The sequence below is a fragment of the Bufo bufo genome, chromosome 6 (assembly GCF_905171765.1).
Source record: "Bufo bufo chromosome 6, aBufBuf1.1, whole genome shotgun sequence".
In the NCBI taxonomy this organism is placed as follows: Eukaryota; Metazoa; Chordata; class Amphibia; order Anura; family Bufonidae; genus Bufo; species Bufo bufo.
The window spans coordinates 389943533-389954053 of NC_053394.1; positions in this window are offsets into that span (position 1 = coordinate 389943533).

A 10521-nucleotide genomic window follows, 5' to 3' on the forward strand; every position below is an offset into this window, starting at 1 on the left:
TTATATAGAAGATCTCCACTGAGCGGATCCTATATTGTAGGAACCTGAATGGAGAGAAGATGAAACGATATAAAATCCTACAAAATCCCATGTAAAATACAATAACTGGAGATAAGAGGAGACATCGGAGGAGATAATAAAGTGTAGATGTTGTGTTCTCTCTTTTTATATGGATCGAAACATGTGTGAGGTCAAGGCAGTTTCATGATAAGTCATAAAATCCAATATATACAAAATACTAAACATAAGTTGATCAACAAGTCATAAAACTGGGAATAAAAAATACACTACATGTGTCTATTTTATTCTAGATTTTTTTATTCCCAGTTTTATGACTTGTTGATCAACTTGGATGTTTAGTATTTTCTATATATTGGATTTTATAATCTAGATCATTTCTATGTTTCATTTGTTGGTTTATAGAACAACTGCATTGTGAATGACTAGAATACTACAAAAACATCCTGACACGGTCCGGCCCAGGTTTTGATATCAGCACAGCTCCGGATAAGGAGCGATTGGTCCCTCATTTTTATACTATTGCAATCGAGTGTAATTGTGTTCCATCGAGTGTAATTGCGGCACCAACCTATTGAGAGGAATAAACGTATCCTTCATACCATTCCGGACACTGAAACAGCAGAAGTCGGCGTTCCCGTATCCCTACTACACACGCGCAAGTAAGTGTGCCGGCACACGAGAGAACTATAGGATCCAGCAGCGCATCGAGATCATAGGTGAGCGGAGGTTATCAATATCAGATCGGGGGGAGGGGGGGGTCCGACACCCGACACCCCCAGTCAATCAGCTGTATGAAGAGAAGGCACATGCTGTGCGCTCCTGCAGTCTCCCGTCTCTCTTCCTGGTTGCCATAGACATGACAGCGGTGAACAGGAAAGGAGACGGCGCGCGCCTTCTCCTCATACAGCTGACCTGTGGGAGTGCCGGATGTCGAATGCCCGCCAATCCGATACTGATGTCCTATCTTGAGGATAGGTCATCAATATTAAAAGCCCGGAGAACCCCTTTAAAAAGTTGGTTTGGAAAATTTGCGTAAAAATTTTAAGAATTGTTTCTAAACTTCTAAGCCTGTTCTAAAAAAAATAAAATGACATTTACAGAATGAGGAACATAAAGCAGACATATGGGGGATGTAAAGTAATAACTGGTTTACGAGGTATCACTATCTCCCGGAAAAGCTGAGAAATTAACATTTTGAAAACTGTGAATGTTTTAAAAAATTTTCTGAAGGGGTTAATGCAGGGAAATCTAACCGCAGTTTGTCCGTCATTTCACCATCACACATAATAAAGATGGCGGTTTGATACCTACATGGTGCAGAGATGGGGCTGCACGGCTGATCGATGGAGAAGACTTCTGGAGGGTCAGGATGCGGACTCTGACACCGGAGGGATTGAATGAAGAAATCCAAGGAATTCCAGAATCTCTCCCTGTTTCCCCGGGTCATTCTGCCCTTCTCCAATGTGGAGCATTAATACTCCTCCTCATGTGCGCATGCGCTGCACTCTGCTTGGCTCCTCCTCCCCTGTGCTGGCGTGGTGAGAACGAGACCACCGCTTCCTGTCCCACTCGACTCCTTGCTTCCTGCGTGTCCGCTTGTCGCCAGGGACAGGGTTTCCTTCCTGAGTGCACGCGCATGCGCCACATAAATAAGTGGAGAGTATTACAGTGCCTTGCAAAAGTATTCACCCCCCTGACTTTTTTTCGTGTTTTGGTGCCTCCCAACCTGGAATTAACATGGATTGTTTGAGGATTTGCATCATGTAATTTACAGAACATGCCCACCACTATGAAGAGGTTTGTTTTTTTTGTATTGTGAAGCAAACAACATATAGGACAAAATAACAAAAAAGGTCAATGTGCATAACTATTCACCCCCCTAAAGTCAGTACTTTGTAGAGACACCTTTTGCGGCAATCACAGCTCCAAGTCGCTTTGGATAAGTCTCTATGAGCTTGCCACATCTTACCACTGGGATTTTTGCCCATTCCTCCTTGCAAAACTGCTCCAGCTCCTTCACGTTGGATGTTTGCGCTTGTGAACAGCAATCTTTAAGTCTGACCACAGATTTTCTATTGGATGGAGATCTGGGCTGTGACTAGGCCATTCCAACACATTTACATGTTTCCCCTTAAACCAGTCCAGTGTTGCTTTAGCAGTGTGTTTGGGGTCATTGTCCTGCTGGAAGGTGAACCTCCATCCTAGCCTCAAATCACGCACAGAGTGGTGCAGGTTCTGCTCAACAATATCCCTGTATTTAGCCCCATCCATCTTTCCCTCCACTCTGACCAGTTTCCCAGTCCCCCCAGCATGATGCTGCCACCACCAGGTCTCACTGTGGGGATGGTGTTCTTTGGGTGATGTGATGTGTTGGGTTTGCGCCAGACATAGCGTTTTCTTGGATGGTCTCATCAGACCAGAGCACCTTCCTCCATACATTTTGGGAGTCTCCCACATGCCTTTCTGTTTTTAGCTGAAAGTAATGGCTTTCTTCTGGCCATTCTACTATAAAGCCCAACTCTATGGAGCGTACGGTTTATTGTCGTCCCATGTACAGATACTCCAGTGGTTACCTTAGGTCTCTGTGCCGCCCCTCTGATTAATGCCCTCCTTGCCCGCTGCGTGAGTTTTGGTGGGTGGCCGTCTCTTGGTAGGTTTGCTGTTGTGCCATGTTCTCCTGGGGATCATCAAAGATTTGGATATTTTTTATAACCTAACCCTGACTTGTACTTCTCAACAACATTGTCCCTGACTTGTTTGGAGAGTTCCTTGGTCTTCATTGCAGTGTTTGGTCAGTGATGCCTCTTGCTTAGGTGTTGCAGGCTCTGGTGTGTATACACTGCGTGCAGAATTATTAGGCAAATGAGTATTTTGACCACATCATCCTCTTTATGCATGTTGTCTTACTCCAAGCTGTATAGGCTCGAAAGCCTACTACCAATTAAGCATATTAGGTGATGTTCATCTCTGTAATGAGAAGGGGTGTGGTCTAATGACATCAACACCCTATATCAGGTGTGCATAATTATTAGGCAACTTCCTTTCCTTTGGCAAAATGGGTCAAAAGAAGGACTTGACAGGCTCAGAAAAGTCAAAAATAGTGAGATATCTTGCAGAGGGATGCAGCACTCTTAAAATTGCAAAGCTTCTGAAGCGTGATCATCGAACAATCAAGCATTTCATTCAAAATAGTCAACAGGGTCGCAAGAAGCGTTTGGAAAAACCATGGCGCAAAATAACTGCCCATGAACTGAGAAAAGTCAAGCGTGCAGCTGCCAAGATGCCACCAGTTTGGCCATATTTCAGAGCTGCAACATCACTGGAGTGCCCAAAAGCACAAGGTGTGCAATACTCAGAGACATGGCCAAGGTAAGAAAGGCTGAAAGACGACCACCACTGAACAAGACACACAAGCTGAAACGTCAAGACTGGGCCAAGAAATATGTCAAGACTGATTTTTCTAAGGTTTTATGGACTGATGAAATGAGAGTGAGTCTTGATGGGCCAAATGGATGAGCCCGTGGCTGGATTGGTAAAGGGCAGAGAGCTCCAGTCCGACTCAGACGCCAGCAAGGTGGAGGTGGAGTACTGGTTTGGGCTGGTATCATCAAAGATGAGCTTGTGGGGCCTTTTCGGGTTGAGGATGGAGTCAAGCTCAACTCCCAGTCCTACTGCCAGTTTCTGGAAGACACCTTCTTCAAGCAGTGGTACAGGAAGAAGTCTGCATCCTTCAAGAAAAACATGATTTTCATGCAGGACAATGCTCCATCACACGCGTCCAAGTACTCCACAGCGTGGCTGGCAAGAAAGGGTATAAAAGAAGAAAATCTAATGACATGGCCTCCTTGTTCACCTGATCTGAACCCCATTGAGAACCTGTGGTCCATCATCAAATGTGAGATTTACAAGGAGGGAAAACAGTACACCTCTCTGAACAGTGTCTGGGAGGCTGTGGTTGCTGCTGCACGCAATGTTGATGGTGAACAGATCAAAACACTGACAGAATCCATGGATGGCAGGCTTTTGAGTGTCCTTGCAAAGAAAGGTGGCTATATTGGTCACTGATTTGTTTTTGTTTTGTTTTTGAATGTCAGAAATGTATATTTGTGAATGTTGAGATGTTATATTGGTTTCACTGGTAAAAATAAATAATTGAAATGGGTATATATTTGTTTTTTGTTAAGTTGCCTAATAATTATGCACAGTAATAGTCACCTGCACACACAGATATCCCCCTAAAATAGCTAAAACTAAAAACAAACTAAAAACTACTTCCAAAAATATTCAGCTTTGATATTAATGAGTTTTTTGGGTTCATTGAGAACATGGTTGTTGTTCAATAATAAAATTAATCCTCAAAAATACAACTTGCCTAATAATTCTGCACTCCCTGTATGTAATGACAGATCATGTGACACTTAGATTGCACACAGGTGACATCATGTCACTAATTATGTGACTTCTGAAGGTAATTGGTTGCACCAGAGCTTTTTATGGGCTTCCTAACAAAGGGGGACTGTGACAAACTGCCATTTGCCACTGGGCATGGTAGAGGACTTATGGCTAGCCTCCTGCCCTACGACTATGGCCCCGGGACATATTACCTTCTTCCATACTGAACTTTCAGCTCCAGAGACTAAGTCCCGTTCGAAGATGGGACTTAGTCGTTTTCTGCATGAAATTGACCGACCGCACAGCCCAAATCTATGGAACTGTTTCGGGCAGGAAATTGTGCTTGCGGTCGGTCATAAAGGACTTCACTTAACTTTTGATCTGCTGGAGGGATTTGTGTGATTTTTGGGAGTGTTTATGTTTGATGTATGCAGAGTTTAAAATATGTAATTTTTATGGAGATGGAATGTATGGTTTTAAAGTTACAGTGTATGTTTAAAAACTGTATTTTTACTGTCTGTGATAGTTATGTTAATCCATAATTATATCCCAGACAGAAGGGAGGATTTTGTGTATTCGGGTGGGGATTCCTCTCCTATTGTTCCCACATGTGTATTGGTGATCTCCCTTTGTCCTAGGAGATAATTGAATTGCACTTCGGGTGTCTCCAGGGCAGAGAGGAGGAGACCATGATGCATTGTGGGGACCTGCATAAATACGGGCGGGTAGCCCTCAATAAAGAGTTCAGTTCAGTTCATGTTTTGCTAACCCTTCAAAACGCAGCCTCGTCTCGTTATTGAAGGGAATTGCTGTGTCACGGTGGGGATTGCTATGCTCTGCATATTCCCTGGAGGAGAGATCTTTCCCACACGGTCCTGAATGCTGGAGGTTCATTCAGGGTGGAAGGAAGACGGCGCGGCTCCAGTTAAGCTACGGCGGTTGTGGAGTCAGCGGAGGTTGTGGTGTCCAGTGCGGTGCTTGTGGTCCTCGGCGCAAGCTAGGAAGCGTCCATTAACGGAAGCGGATCCGTTACATTGGTGGCAGCAGTGGGATGGCTTCCCTAGTGCGAGGAGCAGCATCCTGGGAACACCAAGCAAAACTGGACTATTGGTATAGTCACATACGGTTTGACGCTATGCTGAAGAGGCGGTTGGCTATCTACGGGCCCCACCTAACAGAGGAAATTGTACCGGAAGTGAGGAGAGAACTGGCGGAGTATCTGCAGCAGGAAGCAGAATATCGGGCAGAGATAGCGAAGTATTCCGTCCCTGCGCCCCAGCAAAAACGTGAGTTACAGGGGGCCGAAGATGTCGTCCTTCCCCCCCAGCGGCAGTGTGTACCCCAGGGGGCCGAAGGTGTCGTCCTTCCCCCCCAGCGGCAGTGTGTACCCCAGGGGGCTGAAGGTGTCATCCTTCCCCCCAGTGGCAGTGTGTACCCCAGGGGGCCGAAGGTGTCGTCCTTCCCCCGCAGCGGCAGTGTGAACCCCAGGGGGCCGAAGGTGTCGTCCTTCCCCCCCAGCGGCAGTGTGTACCCCAAGGGACCGAAGGTGTCGTCCTTCCCCCCCAGCGGCAGTGTGTACCCCAGGGGGCCGAAGGTGTCGTCCTTCGCCCCCAGCGGTAGTGTGTACCCCAGGGGGCCGAAGGTGTCATCCTTCCCCCCCAGCGGCAGTGTGTACCCCAGGGGGCCGAAGGTGTCGTCCTTCCCCCCCAGCGGCAGTGTGAACCCCAGGGGGCCGAAGGTGTCGTCCTTCCCCCCCAGCGGCAGTGTGAACCCCAGGGAGCTTAAGGTGACGTACTTCCCCACCAGCGGCAGTGTGTACCACAGGGGGCCGAAGGTGTCGTCCTTCCCCGCCAGCGGCAGTGTGAACCCCAGGGAGCTGAAGGTGGCGTCCTTCCTCCCCAGCGGCAGTGTGTACCCCAGGGGGCCGAAGGTGTCCTCCTTCCCCCCCAGCGGCAGTGTGTACCCCAGGGAGCTGAAGGTGGCGTCCTTCCTCCCCAGCGGCAGCCTGTGTTTCAGGGAGAGGAGCGAAGCACCCTCTCTCCCCAGCGGCAGCTTACCCTAACAAGGGGAGACACCAATCGCCCAGACGGCGCAGATGGGACCGTGGTCTCTGCGCCTGACCTACCGGGATGCTGGACAGCCTGTCCAGATCCCCCACTACCCTCACCAGGACAACAGGAGGAGGAGGCGAGTACAAATTCCCCTCCCCAGTTAACTCCAAACGTGGCCTCAGGGTTAACAGAGGCGATGTTAACCCCTGCTGACTCCCATGTTCCTCTGGCTACTGAGACGGACTATGGTCTCAGCACCCCAGCAGAAGAGCTGGCAGCTGGGCAGAGTGCAGTCGGCCTCTGCCCTCCCTCAAGTCCCCACAGCATGTTGCCTCATCACCACAGCAAAATACCCAGGTGCAGTAACTGTTTCTTGTGGGTGGGTCACCCTTGTACCTGTTTGTTGTGGGTGGGCTACTCGGGCATCTGGTTACTGTGAGTTGGTGGATCGACTAACGGAGGCACTGACCGACAGAAGGTCAGGTGCCTGGTTAGTTTTCCCCCCAAAGGGGAGATGTGTGACAAACTGCCATTTGCCACTGGGCATGGTAGAGGACTTATGGCTAGCCTCCTGCCCTACGACTATGGCCCCGGGACATATTACCTTCTTCCATACTGAACTTTCAGCTCCAGAGACTAAGTTCCATTCGAAGATGGGACTTAGTCGTTTTCTGCATGAAATTGACCGACCGCACAGCCCAAATCTATGGAACTGTTTCGGGCAGGAAATTGTGCTTGCGGTCGGTCATAAAGGACTTCACTTAACTTTTGATCCGCTGGAGGGATTTGTGTGATTTTTGGGAGTGTTTATGTTTGATGTATGCAGAGTTTAAATATGTAATTTTTATGGAGATGGAATGTATGGTTTTAAAGTTACAGTGTATGTTTAAAAACTGTATTTTTACTGTCTGTGATAGTTATGTTAATCCATAATTATATCCCAGACAGAAAGGAGGATTTTGTGTATTCGGGTGGGGATTCCTCTCCTATTGTTCCCACATTTGTATTGGTGATCTCCCTTTGTCCTAGGAGATAATTGAATTGCACTTCGGGTGTCTCCAGGGCAGAGAGGAGGAGACCATGATGCATTGTGGGGACCTGCATAAATACGGGCGGGTAGCCCTCAATAAAGAGTTTAGTTCAGTTCATGTTTTGCTAACCCTTCAAAACGCAGCCTCGTCTCGTTATTGGAGGGAATTGCTGTGTCACGCTGGGGATTGCTATGCTCTGCATATTCCCTGGAGGAGAGATCTTTCCCACACGGTCCTGAATGCTGGAGGTTCATTCAGGGTGGAAGGAAGACGGCGCGGCTCCAGTTAAGCTACGGCGGTTGTGGAGTCAGCGGAGGTTGTGGTGTCCAGTGCGGTGCTTGTGGTCCTCGGCGCAAGCTAGGAAGCGTCCATTAACGGAAGCGGATCCGTTACAGGGACGTCACCGAAAGAGAAGACGTCATCGGCGCAGGCGCACTGAGGGAGTGCTGAGGAGGCGAGCGTCCATCTCTCAGAGCGCCTGTGCCGAATGAAGACAGGTGCAGGATTTGAAATGCTGACAGGGCCGGCCGGAGGAGGAGAGCGCTCGCTGGCCCTGTCAATCAACAGGAGGAGGGGCGTTTTTTTGCGGTGGCTACCAGCAAGTAGACGCCCTACTTGCTGGTAGTGAAGTCATTTGCATATTTTAAAAGATCGATTTTAAATGAAACGAAGCCACAGACCAAGGTAAGAGCCCTATATAGGGAATAGTCATTCAATAACGATTTTAACGAGCCCAAAAATGAAAAATGTGTTTTGGGGGTGACAGAAGCCCTTTAAGATCACTTTTTAGCGCAATATTAAAGTGCACAGCCCCCCATGCTGTACAAGTGGCATTAGTGTACATTTTGATCAAAAGGCACAAGCCCACTCACCTCGCCAAGGTTGCCTCTTTGAGTGGGCTGCGGTGATAAGGCGGCACTGCCCTAGTAGTTAGGCGGCAGGACCCAGGAGTCAAACAGCAACTCTGCTGTCTGACAATGCCACCCATGGCACTGGGTCCCACCAACCCACCAGCCACAAAAACAAATGCCACCACGCAGTACTGCACCATGTGAACAGTTGTCTAACACAACATGTCCATTGCTATCAGGAGCGTCAATTACCACTTATATGCAGACTTCTGCAAAATTACTGATACCAGTAATAAAGAATAAAGATTTAACATGCATATATCAGGGGAAGAAAAACAGAACTGGATCGCACATCCACAATGCTTTTCTTTGATCTAATTAAACTTGTTTGTTTGGCTGCTGGGTCCCGCTGCATGTAGGTGCAGTGCTGCGGCGCCGGTGGTCACCACGCAGCGCCGCGCCTAATTTATAGTAGGTTCCCACACAGGGAGGCAACCTTGTCGTGGTGAGTGGGCCTTTTTGATCAAACTGTATACCAGTGCCTCATGTACAGTATGCAACATAGGGGTAGGTTTACGATAAATTGCACTGAGTAGCGATATTAATTATGCTGAGAAGCGGTTATTAGATAAAAGCATAGTATTGAGGATGTGCGATCTAGTTTCACGCTCATATTTTACATGTACTGTATATTATACACTGATATAAAAGGCTTCTCACACACAGCAGCACCAACCCCAAGATAAAGGCAGCAGCTGAAACGCACGTCGGGGAGGACACATCCCCTACAGATGTCTGTCATATCGGATGGTGATTTTACTATTGTTTATTTCAGTCACTTTACTTGTGAATTTCCTTTTGCCGTTCTATGATTTCTGTCTCGTCAGCGCCTCACACTGGAGACCTGCGCACTTCTTCTCCGTTATTAGTAATTCTCTATTTATTAATATCTTTTTGGAGCCGTTATATCATATTTATCATCTACAAGCAGAATTACCGGCTTCACACCGCCTCCCCATGACAGTGACATCCACAGCACCCCCCCATCACAGTGACATCCACAGCGCCCCCCCATAACAGTGTGTCACCGCCAGCTCTCTGAGAAGCTCTGGCAGACGTTCTTCTGTACCTCTTGCATGATGTTCTTTGTTTTGGTTTCACTTTGTCATCTCTTTTCCTTCTCCCAGCTGTCATCCATTTACACTGATTGCCTCCCTTTATATCCCCTCCCATACTGCCTCACTTTGCGGTTTATACTACTTCCTGGATTGTGTTCACTGCTAGATGCTGCAACTGCTGGTTCCTCAGATAAGTCTTTTCCTTTATTTGTGTTTCCGTGCTGGCTTGATTCTAGGTGACCCTGACTCCCTCCGTATTAAGTGCAGGGAGCCGGTGGTCGTGTCCCCTCACTATTATAGGGTTTTCAGGTGTCACACAGTCTAGGTACGAGGGCATGCAATTATCTATCATAAAGATCTTTGCATGGGCAGAGCAGTCAGGGAGAGCTCTAGGGGTGTTATAGGGCTCACCCATATGTTCCTTAGTTTGGGATCAAGTCAGTTTGATGTTTATTTATAACTTCCAGTTTTCTGCAACACCATCCGTGACACAGTGACATCCACAGCGCCCCCCCATGACAGTGACATCCACAGCGCCCCCATAACAATGTCATCCACAGTTCTCCCATAACAATTTCATCCACATCGCCCCCCATAACAGTGTCACCCGCAGCGCCCCCCAAAACAGTGTCACCCGCAGCGCCCCCCAAAACAGTGTCACCCGCAGCGCCCCCCAAAACAGTGTCACCCGCAGCGCCCCCCAAAACAGTGTCACCCGCAGCGCCCCCAAAACAGTGTCACCCGCAGCGCCCCCAAAACAGTGTCACCCGCAGCGCCCCCAAAACAGTGTCACCCGCAGCGCCCCCAAAACAGTGTCACCCGCAGCGCCCCCAAAACAGTGTCACCCGCAGCGCCCCCAAAACAGTGTCACCCGCAGCGCCCCCAAAACAGTGTCACCCGCAGCGCCCCCAAAACAGTGTCACCCGCAGCGCCCCCAAAACAGTGTCACCCGCAGCGCCCCCAAAACAGTGTCACCCGCAGCGCCCCCAAAACAGTGTCACCCGCAGCGTTCCCCCTCAAAACAGTGTCACCCGCAGCGTTCCCCCTCAAAACAGTG